This window comes from Schistocerca americana, chromosome 1, assembly GCF_021461395.2.
Source record: "Schistocerca americana isolate TAMUIC-IGC-003095 chromosome 1, iqSchAmer2.1, whole genome shotgun sequence".
In the NCBI taxonomy this organism is placed as follows: Eukaryota; Metazoa; Arthropoda; class Insecta; order Orthoptera; family Acrididae; genus Schistocerca; species Schistocerca americana.
In genome coordinates, this window is record NC_060119.1 from 562,339,106 (window position 1) to 562,352,946 (window position 13,841).

Genomic DNA, 13,841 nt, shown 5'->3' on the forward strand with positions numbered 1-13,841 from the left:
TGGCGGGCGAAGAAGTGGTTTGGCTGTAAGATCAGAGGTGGTTCGGTAGTGTCGGAGAACAAACATGTTGTCTGCCGCAGTCGGTGTCAGTCAAAATTTTATTAGTAATCTATGGTTTGTAAATATCAGAGCTGGTTCGGAAGTCTCGGAGGACGTACATGTTGTCTGCCGCTGTATCAGTTAAGACTTAATCTGCAATGTCTAGTTTGTAAATGTGAAAGCCGTAATCAGGGAACTACGCACTTCATTAATTTGTTGAAGAATAGAAAGTATTTGTGACTCTACAGTGGAATGTAATTGTGCACTTTCTCGTGTTCTGCCAATAAAAAGCGAGGATCCCGTATAAACAAACTGATTAGAAATTTAGTTATTTCTGAAATAACAGTTCCTCGTTAAAAGTTTGTTACAGCCTCAAGATAACGGATTCACGACCTACGTGCTGTTTTCTGCACAGGGGACTACTATAGAAGACTGCAGGTTGGTGAACATTTATTAGAAATTATGCATTCAAGACAGGGCGGTGGAAGCATATAGGCACCTCGCGTATACTGCAGTCTTATCAACTCATTGATACGCCATATGTGGTACCGCAGAGAGGGTATGAAGAAGAGAAATATTTTTGGGGGAAGGGGTTTATAACACTCAAGTATGTGTAACACTCTCTCTCACTCCCTCTCTCTTTGGAAACTTGCCGTAAAATCAGTTGATATTGTTTGTATGAGACACGGTTTGGAGGGTTTTTCTCTGAACATTAACATGTGTAAATTTCGAATTCTTAGTTCTTCTGGTAAATACAGCCGTCTGCTATCATGAATGCGACAATGCTATTTGCAGCCTGTCGGTGACTATATCTGTTGAGACATTTTAGACACTGTATCTCCTATAAGTTTTTTTGGTCTAGTGTTATGTCTTCCTCTTGTCCCCACATGCTTACTATCAGAGGTTTAAAGCGAAAAGAAAAGTTAAAATACGCACAAAAACAAAGAAAACGACGCACCACTTAGGAATTACGCAAATTTGTCACAAATGCAAAATTGTGAACATTGGCGGCCGATGGATGAACGTGTGCCCCTGCTCCGCAGTCTCACTGCGCAGCTGGCAAAGATGTCGATACCAGGCCGTAAAGCCTTTCTGAATTTCATTCCATCTACTCAGATTGATAATAACTATGCCTCGCAGACAGGTGCATTACCAGTATACGATGACATCAACGTTTGCGAGAAAACGATTGGAGTAACTAGCGAATCGCTCGACATTTGAGTATGAGCGATGCACAATTAGATTGCGTTGGCTGGAATGGATGGACGATGGCCGAACACAGCGTCATGAAGGAAGCCGTCGACCTACAGAGACGGCAGAACTTGGGGATCGAGCATTCGTCTGTGGGACACTTAAGAAAAAATGGCTCTGGGCACTATAGGACTTATCATCTGAGGTCATGAGTCCCCTAGAACTACCGAAACCTAACTAACCTAAGGACATCACACACATCCATGCCCGAGGCAGGACTCGAACCTGCGACCGTAGCGGTCGCGCGTTTCCAGACTGAAGCGCCTAGAACCGCTCGGCCACTCCGGGTTCATCTTTACGGCCGGAATCTCATCAACTGGAGCAGAATTGCTATCAGCTTCGAATTGAGTCCCGATGGCCAGCGAAAATGTGTCTGCAGACGCTCCGGACAGCGGTGGGATACCAACCTGATTGTCGCCTGCCATAAGGACCGACAACCAGGAGCGGTGGTCGGGGGTGCCGTTTCATTTCATGACAGGACCCCCTTGGTTGTCATCCACAGCAGCCTTACATCACAACGGTACATCGACGACATTCAGTGCCCCGTTCTGTTGCCCCTCATGGCAAACCATCCGGGGCTTACATGCCTCGCATATGGCGAGAATTTCCACTGCTTGTCTTCATGCTTAGCAAACCCTACCTTGCCAGCAAGGAGCGTTATGGGCAAGGCCCTCAACCAGATCGTATTTGAGAATCGAACCGTCAAGTGGACAGAATTTGGCATGACATCCCTCAGGGGGACATCCAATAATTCTATCAGTCAGTGCCAAGTCGAATAACTGCTTGCATGAGGGCCAGAGGTGGAACAACGCATTATTGACTTGCAAAGTTTTTAAGAGGCGTGTTTTGTACTAAGTACCGTTTTGAAATTAAAAAAGACTTGCTAAGATATCTCAATAATTTTATTTTTACATGAAAGCCTGTACCTTAATCTACTTTTCTACATAATCTCCGTCAATGTTGAGGCACTTGTCATAACTGTGTACCAGTTTTTGAATACCCTCCTCATAGAAGTCTGCCGCCTGACTTGTTAACCACTGCATCACCACTGTTTTGACTTCGTCATCGTCTTGAAGACGCTGACCGCCCAGGTGTTTCTTCAAGTGCAGGAACAGATGGTAGTCACTGGGCGCAAGATCGGGGCTGTACGGAGGATGATCTAGAGTTTCCCATCGAAAAGCTGTGATGAGATCTTTGGTCTGATTCGCCACATGTGGACGGGCATTGTCTTGCAGCAAAACGATACCCTTGCTCAACTTCCATGGACTGTTGCTTTGATTCGGGTGTGGCGTAGGCCACACATGTTTCATCGCCCGTAACAATTTGGCTTAAGAAATGATCACCGTCATTGTGGTACCGCTCAAGGCAAGTCAATGCACTGTCTAAACGTTTGGTTTTGTGCACATCCGTCAACATTTTCGGTAGCCAAGGTGCGCACAATTTTCGGTAATTCAAGTGCTCGGTCACAGTTCCATACAAAACACTACGAGAAACATTAGGAAAGTCATCCCGCAAGGACGAAATTGTAAAGCGTCTGTTTTCTCTCACCTTATTGTCCACTTCCTGCACCAAACTTTCATTAACGACCGAAGGACGCCCACTCCGTTGTTCATCATGCACATTTGTGCGGCCATCTTTAAATGCTCTCACCCACTTTCTTACCATTCCATCACTCCTAATGTTTTCTCCGTAAACTGCACAGATCCCACGATGAATATCGATCGCTTTTGGGCCTTTAGCACTAAGAAATCTTATAACAGCCCGTACTTCACAGTCGGCGGGACTCACGATTATCGGAGGCATCTTAAACACTCAGTACACAACGTAAACAAGGAAGAATCAGGCTAGAGATGGGCAAACTGAAACACGTAACTGTTTCGAAACAAATGAAACGGGTCAGTGTACTGTTTCGATACGTTGTTTCAAAACAGTGAAACAGTTTGTGTTTTGTAACCGAATAGACCTACACATTTTATCATCTTAAATGTCTACTGTATAACTAGGTCCATATAAACACAAATGAGGTGCGAGAGCGCTAATCATATCGCAGAAAATATGAAACTTTCATTTAGGTGTCTTGGCAGTTTCATATTTCCTGCAGCAAACGGGCTGCTTTCGTGTGACTTCCATACTTTTCAATTGGCTGAGGACAGAGTATGTATGTTTGACATAATAATATTTTGCCAAACTCGTTTCCCTGTATTCTAGCTCCTAATTTTGATAGGTTTTGTGAAAGAAATCCGCATATGCTCTTGAAAAGGCATATCATGAGATGTAATTTATTGAGATAGCATTCTGGGAAGCGAGGCACTGAATTAACATTCTCACACTTTTCTTACAGTTAAATTTTCCGTTGTTTGTCACACAGAGCAGGCCTGCAAAATGACTGATGCACGCAGATCAAAAAATTACCATAACAGACTGGAGCATATAACACAATGCTCAAGTATGGTAATTTTTCACCAAACATTCATAAGTCAGCTGAATACACATCTAAATATGTACACTTGATAGAACTGGAAAACATGTTAAAATATTTCACGGCAACTGAAATGCAGAGATCAGTATGTTTCCTTGAAGTATAAAATCCAGACTAAAATTTAAAACAATTCATACAGTGCAATGCCCTTGTGATACCTACATCATGGCAGATCTGCCTCTAAACCACTTACAGTACTTGCTAAAGAAGTTTGTTTGATGCGTAGTCCTATGGAGATCACTCAAGTACTCACAGAAAACAGATATATTTTCATTTTATTATCAACTTCCCCAGGAAATCAGAGATGAAGTTAAATTGCTGTTGAAATGCAGTTTTTATCACAGTATCCGGAAGACAAAAACAAAAGTATCAAAGTACCATTGTTGAACTGCCTGAGAATCATTTATGATACACAAGTATTAAGACGCCTATATTGTGTAATAACCCAACATAGCACATTTACAAAAATAAACACACTAACATATACATACATAAATCACATAATTATTCTCACACACATAAATACACGTACTGGTGAACAAAAGCGTGTCTTCTGTGTGCAACAAATTTGAGAAATGTGTTCTTTTAAGGTAGCTACATGTAAGATTTAGTGGACTAAACCAAATACAGTCGGATACAAATTCAGTGTACATTGTTCAGAGAAGAACAAAATTAATTGCAATTTTATTGTTTCATTACTGAGTAGATATACTGTAACTATTCTAAGTTGTAGTTTAGAAATATCATTTTTTATACTTTTTCGTTTGAAGGACGGGATCGTCTGTCTGTTATTGTTTGCTCCTGCTCTGAAAATATGCGCTCACATAGAACTGAGGTGGCCATAATACAAACACGTTTCATTATTTCAAACAGCGGAGGAAAAACACATGGTTTTCTTTCCACCACAGCAATAGATATTGTGATCTGGCAAATTCATATATTTATCAAGCTCGACTATACTTGCAGCACGTGGATTGTCTACACTTTGGATCAACCCTCCTACAGCTTGGTCAAAATCTTGCCAAATGTTGCCAGTGCTAGAGTTGAATGTCCTCACCTCAAATGATTTGGCTGGTGGTGGATTGCCTGTAGAACATCTTGTGCGTTTCTGTCGTATTATATAGCACTTGTTAATTATGGCATCTTTTGTTTCTTTTAATCGATGCCCAGCTTTTGGAAATCCATGCTCCGTGAAGCGAGGATCCAGTAATGTTGCTCCGCAAGCAATTGCTTTATCTGCAAACTTTTGAACGAGGCGGGTAAGATTCCATCATCAAGTTTAGCAATTGTTGTTTTTATGGCTTCATTGCTGTAATCTGAGTTTTTCAGTCTCAGGCATTGACTTTGTAAAACTTTGCTTAATAAGACAACTTTTGACAAGGTTGCATTTCTTTTGCTGCTGATTTCTGTTGTGACTTGCTCAAAAAGAGATTTTATTTCACAAGATTTTTCAATAGCTGATCAGTCTTCATTGGACAGTTTTGTCTGTGAATCCAAACTGAGGATGGCGAGGGTGCAAAGGCTTTTTGATTTTCAAAAGCCTGTCAAAATACATGGAATTCCATCTCGTAGGGCAATCTTGTTTCGGCGTTGAAATATGGAAGCCCATTTGCTTCTGAATATTGTGTAATTTCTCAAATGCTTGAGGACTTCTTTTGAAAAATTCCACTATTGACTTTACTTTTGTCCTTGTCCGTGTAATTGTTTCAAGCCTTACTTGCACTATTAAATTCAGTGTATGTGCAAAACAAGGTATATGCCACCATTTGCATCATCACTGCCTTCACCATATTAGGTGTATTATCTGTTATGCAAGCTATAGTTTTATTTGTAATACCCCAAGTTGAAGTCACATTTTGAAATTCACTCGAAATGTTTTCAGCTGAATGCTTGTTATTATGGAATTTTAAACTAGATAACAAATATGACTTCAGATTGCAGTTTTCATCAATGAAGTGAACAGTCACTGCAGTATAATACTCATATTTCACAGATGTCCATCAAGCAGTCGTGATGCAGATAGAGGATGCAGCTTGCACTGTAGATCTTACTCACATTAGTGTGCTGTCGAACACTTGAAAGAGTATGCTTTTGGAGGCAGTTTGTCTACTGGGACGTACACAGTTTACATTTAATAAATAAGTCATTTTTCTAAACACTACACTCTCAAATACATTAAACGGAAGATATTCTTTAACAACAAGTCTTAAAATCTGTTCGTCTATTATGGCTCGCTTGGGTAAAGGCACTGGTCTTGGTGCAAATCCAGTAATCTTTGTTTGTCTACCACACCTACCCAAAACTGAACCGGCAAATTACTGAACAGTTGCTGTGGAAGTTGAACTGACTTCGTCACTGCCCAGATTCATAAAAACTGGTTTCGAACGAGTTTCACGTAAATTAACTGTTGGAGTGCTTATGTCGCAAATGTCTGTTTAAGCAAGAGGTTGAACTACTTTTAAACGACAACACTGCCGAGCACAAGTTACACTTAATTTACTCAGGATTCATCTTCATAAAATAATCCCACACCGTGCTTGGCCGGCCGCGGTGGTCTAGCGGTTCTAGGCGCGCAGTCCGGAACCGCGCGACTGCTACGGTCGCAGGTTCGAATCCTGCCTCGGGCAAGGATGTGTGTGATGTCCTTAGGTTAGTTAGGTTTAAGTAGTTCTAAGTTCTAGGGGACTGATGACCACAGTAGTTAAGTCCCATAGTGCTCAGAGCCAAACCATTTTGAATCACCGTGCTTCGTAACGCCATGGCTGAAGACAGAAGAACCACCACGAACGGAACTGGAGGTGGTAGCAAACTGCAGAAACAAAGGATACGCCACTGGGATTCCCACATTCCGTTAGTACGGGTAATATACCAATCCTTCTAGTTTCCATGCACACAAAAGGAATCATTGTGGATAACATGCACAGTGACAATAGATTCACAAATAACGCCAAGTAATTCGAATAAATAACAAAATATAACAGAAAAAATTTTTGTCTTTCGAGGTGTTTCGAACCATTACTATAAATTCACCGTGCTTCCCAGCCCTTCCCGTTCAACATTACACTATCAGTGACACGTCCAACAGATTGCTTGCAGTTATACCTACATCAAATTTATGTGTATGTCTAATAACTGTCACTTTACTCCTTTTTTTATTCAAAATGTTGTAGGCTTACTTACGTTTCTTAATATGATTACTGTACATGAACAGAGAAGCGTATGTTATAAAAAGTGTGTAATTTAACTGAATGATTTTAACACATTTATTATTTTGAATGTGAATAGTGTGCATTATTTTATTGTTTGGTTAATGTTTATAAAGCAGATGTTATGCCATTTCTGAATAGGGCAGTCAGCTAGAAACGAAGCTTTATTTTCGGAGATCTTAAGCTTCATGCTATTGCTTATCAAAAAGATTTCGACACTCTTGAAAGTTTTTCATGAAATGGTATGTTAAATGTGTTTCAGTACCTGTGCCGAGCTCGCATCTCGTCCGACACAGAGCAGAATGAAACATCACTGTTTCGATACAATTAGTCCGCTCCAAGCACAGGTGGACTGAAACAGTTTTATTTTGAAACAACGATACAGTTTCCGTGTCTGGCTCGAGATCGAATCTCGTCCGGTTATCCGAGATAGGGGCAGAATGAAACACCACTGTTTCGAAACAGTGAACCATAGCCGTTCCGAAACACTGAAACAGTTCCACCTATCGATACACTGTATCGAAACATAGAAAAAGTGGCCAAGTCTAAATCAGACTGTAATGGCGTCAGTGCATAAATTAAGATACAGGCTTTCATGTAAAAATAAATATTATTGAAATGTCTTGGCACGTCTTTTTTAATTTCAAAACTGTAATTACTTAAAAAACACGCCTCGAAGATGCTCCCTCTTGAATAAAAAATCCAATTTTTCTGAAAATGTAATCATTTGTTTGTCTGTACTGTACATCATATCTACCGATTTCCGTCCCGTACGGATAATTCCTTCGTGGTGCGTCTTTGCACTAAATATTAAGAAGGTGAAAATTCTGTACTTAAGTATCAAAAGATTTCGGCTTAACGCCACGTAAATTCACTCTAAACATTCAGGAATTTTGCCTACATATTCTGTAGTTTCCCGTGTTACAGGATAGTATTCGTACTCTAGCAACAGCAAAATGTTTACAGGGAAAGTGACATTTGTTACGAAGCTGAATTCTATTCCTACGTTAGTCTGAATTAACATATATTTGTATCACTAATTCCCTCGATTCGTTTTAGTTCTTGCTCCATACCTGTATATCTTGTGCTAATTTTCTTCATTTCTGAGTTTCTGTACCAGGAAACGAAATTGGTAAACTCATCGCTCTGGTAAAATTGCACCTTTGCTTCCGTTTCCGCCGAAGTCCAGCACTGTCATATTAAGTGAAGCTATATCGACCTGCGTTCCTGTCGGTATGGTCCGACGTCAGTGTATTATTTATGTAGTGTGCTCGTTATTTCCAGACGCAACATTGCCTGTGTTACGTGCAAAATAAATGCCACCAGTGTTATGACTGGCACAGAGAAAGCAGCGCCAGCCCAAAGAGCGTGACTCAGCGTAACGTCTGTGCCAGTGACGCAGCTATACGCGAAGATATCTCTTCTGTTTGCCTCTAACGTTAGCATCGGTGGTTCAGTGGTAGAATGCTCGCCTGCCACGCGGGCGGCCCGGGTTCGATTCCCGGCCGATGCATGATTTTTTCTCGTACTTGCAGCTAGCTTAATATCTTAAAGAACCTCCACCTACTCATTAGAGTCCGTTCGCAGTTGGTTACGAGGAAACCTGACAGATTAAACTACTACTGGCTTTTAAATGTAATTCAACAGAAGCAATGAATTTGTTTTTGTTTTAAATTTATATTTTACATTTCATTGTGGCACCATACACAATCATTAACCCGGCTCCAGGGAGGTAGGGTCCCCTTCTCTATTCCTCCACTGGGGTAATTCCTGTCTGGCGTGTCCACGGCACGGAGGTGGGCATCCTGTACCTCAGTAGGCCGGAGTGATAGGATGGCTGAGTTCAGGCAGGGATCCAGTCCTATGGGGGTATAACACGGAACCCATGCCCAGGGTTACAGGTGAAGACCTTAATGGCAGCAATAGCAGAGAAGAAAGACTTCAGAACGGCGTAGCTGGCAAATGAGGCAACCTTCCTTTCTGGGGATTAAATGAGAAGGGAACCACTGCCTTGTGGTGGATGAGAAACTCCAACAGAAAATCCTTTCTTGCATTAGGCCTAGCAAGCCAGTAGGAGAGTCTTCATATATTACTTTCAAAACAGACGAGCCTCGGAACGAACCACTCAGGATTTGACCGCACTGCATCTTCAAGTACTGGTGTGAATGATGGGAGACCTGATGATATTCATCAGTACAAGAAGATGAAACCAAATGGACTAAAAAAATAACCTAAATATTGCCACCCTTAATATATTAAGCCTCAATGGAAAAATGGAAGAAATGACAGATGTACTAACAGAGAAAAGGTGAGAAGAATTTGAGAGGAGGAGGTAAACTACTGGAGTGGGAATAACAGGTTTGGAAGAAATGATGTGGCAGTAATGGTGAATAAGAATGTACAAAGCTGTATTGAAAGTGTGAGATATATATCAGACTGGATCATAACCTTAAACCTGAGATTCCAAAAAGAAACACTAAAAATTATCCAGATTTATGCACCTCAAGTGAGATGTAGCGAAGAAGAGCAGATGGATTTTGAAAATGAGTTAGAGAACCATATAGAGAGTGCTAATATAGTGATGGGAGATTTTAATGCACATGTAGGCAAAGACAGAAAGGGATTTGAGCAAGTGTTGGGATGTTTTGGATATGGAGGCAGAAATGAAAAAGGGGAAAGACTCCTGGATTTGTGCCAGAGGAGTGGAATGAAAATAGCAAACAGCTGGTTTATGAAGAGAGAAAGTCGTGTTATCACCAGATACAGTTGGGATGGAAGAACCAAGAGTGTAATTGATTATATTCTAGCAGATAGGGAATGGGGAGAGAAAGTAACAAATAGGAAGGTAATTCCAAGTATGAGTGCAGATGGAGACCATAGATTACTGATGGGACAATGGAAAATGAATCAGTGTGCAAAAAATGGAAAACAGAAGAAAGTGATGAGGATATGGGATTGGAAACTGAAGAAGAGTGAACGTGCTGAGAAGTATAGAGAATTATTCACGCAAAAATTTCCAAAAGAAGTTTTCTGCGATGTAGAAAACAAATGGAGTTTATTCAAAGACACTTTAGTTGAAACAGCACAAAAAGCATGTGATACAACAACTGGAAAGGAAAAAGTAAGACAGACAAGTTGGTGGGATGATACCACAATCCAAGCAGTTAGAAGAAAAAATGAAGCATGGAGAAAATGGTGGAAAACTAAAAATGATGAGGACCATAAAAGATACATAGAGGAAAAGAAGTGCAAAGAAATAGTGGAAACAGTAAAGAAAAAGGTATGGGAAGAGTTTACAAAAAAACTTGAAAAAGATGTGAAGAGCAATAAGAAAATGTTCTATAAAACGATGAAAAATAAAAGGAAGGCTTCTGAAGTACCAGTAAAGATGGAAACAGAGGATGGTACTGTGATTGAAGACTCATGAAATATAAAAGATCTCTGGAAAGTACATTTTAAGAAACTGTTAAACGCTGAGGAGCAGGTACTCGAGGAAACAACAAATAATGGAAAAATTGAGAGAAGTTGGGAAGCCAAATTAGAAAAATTACACAGGAAGAAATGGAAATAGCTGTGAAAAAGATGAATGGGGGGAAAGCCCCAGGACCTGATGAAGTATCAGTGGACATGATAAGAGCACCAGATCCAGTGGGAATGCAAATCTGTATAGAGTACTATCAAGAGTGTGGAGAAATAGTACAATACCTGACGATTGGAGAAGAGGAGACATTGTTCCCATCTTCAAAAAAGGCAATAAAAGACTTTGTAAAAACTACGGAGGAATAAGCCTTATGAGTCATACAGCCAAGATTTTTGAAAGAATTTTACTAAATCGAATATGTGAAAAGATAGAAAAGGAGCTGAGTGAAGAACAGCATGGGTTTAGGAAAGGAAGAAGCACAATCGACCTGATATTTTCTATCTCTCAACTGATGGAAAAAAAGTTGGGAGTACCACAAAAGGGTGATAATGGTTTTTATAAATATAGAAAAGAAATGAAGAAAATAGGTGTAGAAGATGGATACATTACTGTAATAAAGACAATGTACAAAGGACACAATTGTAGAATTAGAACATCATTGGGGAAATCTGAATACTTCGAAATAAGACAAGGACTTAAACAAGGAAGTTTTCTATCTCCTGCATTTTTTAATGTTGTGATCGAGGGAATGAATAAGGCAGTTAAAGATATAGTAAAAGGAAAAGACAAAAATATGATTTTTGCAGATGATATGGTAATATGAGGTGATAAAGAGGTAGATGTACAGTTACAACTTGATGTATGGAAGGAAATAATGAAAAGGTATGGATTAAAAATAAATTAAGATAGGAGTGAAGTAATGGTATCTGGAAGAGACAAAGGGATCAACAGAAATATTACTTTGAATGGAGAACCCCTCAAAGTAGTAGACAGTTTCACTTATTTAGGGAGTGAAATATCTAGTGGTGGAAGAATAACCAACGAAATTAATAGGAGGTTACAGAAGGGAGGCAATTTCTACCAAACAATAAAACACCTGATCTGGAATAAGGAAACTTCAGAAAAAGAAAAACTCCTTATTTATAAGAGTTATTACTTCAAAATGGTTCAAATGGCTCTCAGCACTATGCGACTTAACTTCTGAAGTCATCAGTCGCCCAGAACTTAGAACTAATTAAACCTAACTAACCTAAGGACATCACACATATCCATGCCCGAGGCAGGATTCGAACCTGCGACCGTAGCGGTCGCTCGGCTCCAGAGTGTAGCGCCTAGAACCGCACGGCCACTCCGGCCGGCAGTTATTACTTCCTTATTGTCACCTATGGAGGAGAAACATGGACAATGACAGAAGGGGACTGGAACAGACTGCAAGCAAGGGAAATGAAATTTCTCAGAGCAGTTAAGGGAAAAAAAAGACGAACAGAGTAAGAAACGTAGATATCACAAAGGACCTTAAACAAGAAAGTATGAGAGAAGAAATTGAAAAAAAGAGATTAAAATGGTATGTGCATGTTAAGAGGATGCTTGGGCAGAGACTCCCCAAAATTATGGAAGAACTGAAGATGGACGGAAAAGACCTAGAGGGCGCCCAAGAACGTGGTGGAAAGCTGGATTGAGAATATCTGTGGAAATGAGATGTGTGACCTGGACCCCGGGTGCACTCAGTTTGTATTCCTGGGGACCTCATTCAACACGTTGAAGAGACTATTCCGACAGCCACTGAGAGAACACGGTGCAGTCATCTGCAAGCAGTGGTGTACGTTGGGACAAATGACGCCTGCAGCCTGGGCTCCGAGGTCATACTGAAGTATCACCTCGGATTTCAGACTGCAGGCGTCATTTGCTCCAACGTGCACCACAGCCTGCAGATGGCTGCAATGTGTTCTCTCAATGGCTGTTCGGTCATTCTAGCAACTGGCAGAGACGGTGAGGTGATCAGCCTAGTGCATGAAGTTTCAATGAAGCTCACAATTTGCAACAGTGTCCCCAGAACTGTTCGCGCCACTTTGGTTCTGAGTCGAGTGAAAGAAATGAACCAGAGACTCCACAGGTTCTGCAACAAGCTAGGCTTCCACTTCCTGGACTTGCGTCGTAGGATAGAGAACTGTAGGATCGCCCTAAATGGGTCAGGTGTGCACTACACACTGTAGCAAACCCCGAAATATCAGTGTAAGATCGAAAGATACGCTTCCCACAGGAGAGAGTATTAAAATCCTAATGTTTAACTGCTGAAGCATTTGCAACAAAGTGCCAGAGTTTGAAGCACTCCTGAAAATCAGTGAAGATCACATAATACTAGGTACAGAAAGCTGGTTGAAACCTGAAATTGATAGCAGTGAGATTTTTTAGGAAAATTTGAGTGTTTCTCGAAAGAATAGGCAAATGGAAAACGAAGGTAGTGTATTTGTTGCAGTAGACAAGAAACTCAAATTCGAAATTGGAATTCCATGTGAGAGTGTTTGGGCAAGACTCAGTATTAGGGGTAGGCATAAGTCGATAATTGGATCCTTCCATCGCCCACCAGACTCATCTCCTGATGTAACCGAAAACTTTATGGAAAACATAAGTATCACATGTATCCTTATTGTCAAAAACACGATCATATGGGATATCAAGTGAAATTTGACTGGAACGAGGACTTTTTGGTAGGGAGGATGCAGCATGTTGTCTGGGATGGAGAATCATCGTCATGTGTAGAAGTAACTTCAGGTTTGCCCCAGTCAAGTGTGTTGGCAGTCAGATTTTGATAAGATTTGAAAGTGGTGCAAAGACTGGCAACTTGATTTAAATGTTCAGAAATGTAAAACTGTGCACTTCACAAAACGAAAAAACGTAGGCTCCTATCTACATCTACATTTATACTCCGCAAGCCACCCAACGGTGTGTGGCGGAGGGCACTTTACGTGCCACTGTCATTACCTCCCTTTCCTGTTCCAGTCGCGTATGGTTCGCGGGAAGAACGACTGTCTGAAGCCTCCGTGCGCGCTCTAATCTCTCTAATTTTACATTCGTGATCTCCTCGGGAAGTATAAGTAGGGGAAAGCAATATATTCGATACCTCATCCAGAAACGCACCCTCTCGAAACCTGGCGAGCAATCTACACCGCGATGCAGAGCGCCTCTCTTGCAGAGTCTGCCACTTGAGTTTATTAAACATCTCCGTAACGCTATCACGGTTACCAAATAACCCTGTGACGAAACGCGCCGCTCTTCTTTGGATCTTCTCTATCTCCTCCGTCAAACCGATCTGGTACGGATCCCACACTGATGAGCAATACTCAAGTATAGGTCGAACGAGTGTTTTGTAAGCCACCTCCTTTGTTGATGGACTACATTTTCTAAGCACTCTCCCAATGAATCTCAACCTGGTACCCGCCTTACC

The 13,841-nt window shown here is 41.0% G+C and overlaps 1 non-coding gene across 1 annotated transcript; it reads left to right on the forward strand.

Moving 5' to 3' along the window:
• The first annotated feature begins 8,417 nt into the window (after nucleotides 1-8,417).
• On the forward strand, nucleotides 8,418-8,488 carry Trnag-gcc. Its single transcript has one exon. It is a non-coding gene; the product is annotated as a tRNA-Gly (tRNA).
• Nucleotides 8,489-13,841: the final 5,353 nt, after the last annotated feature.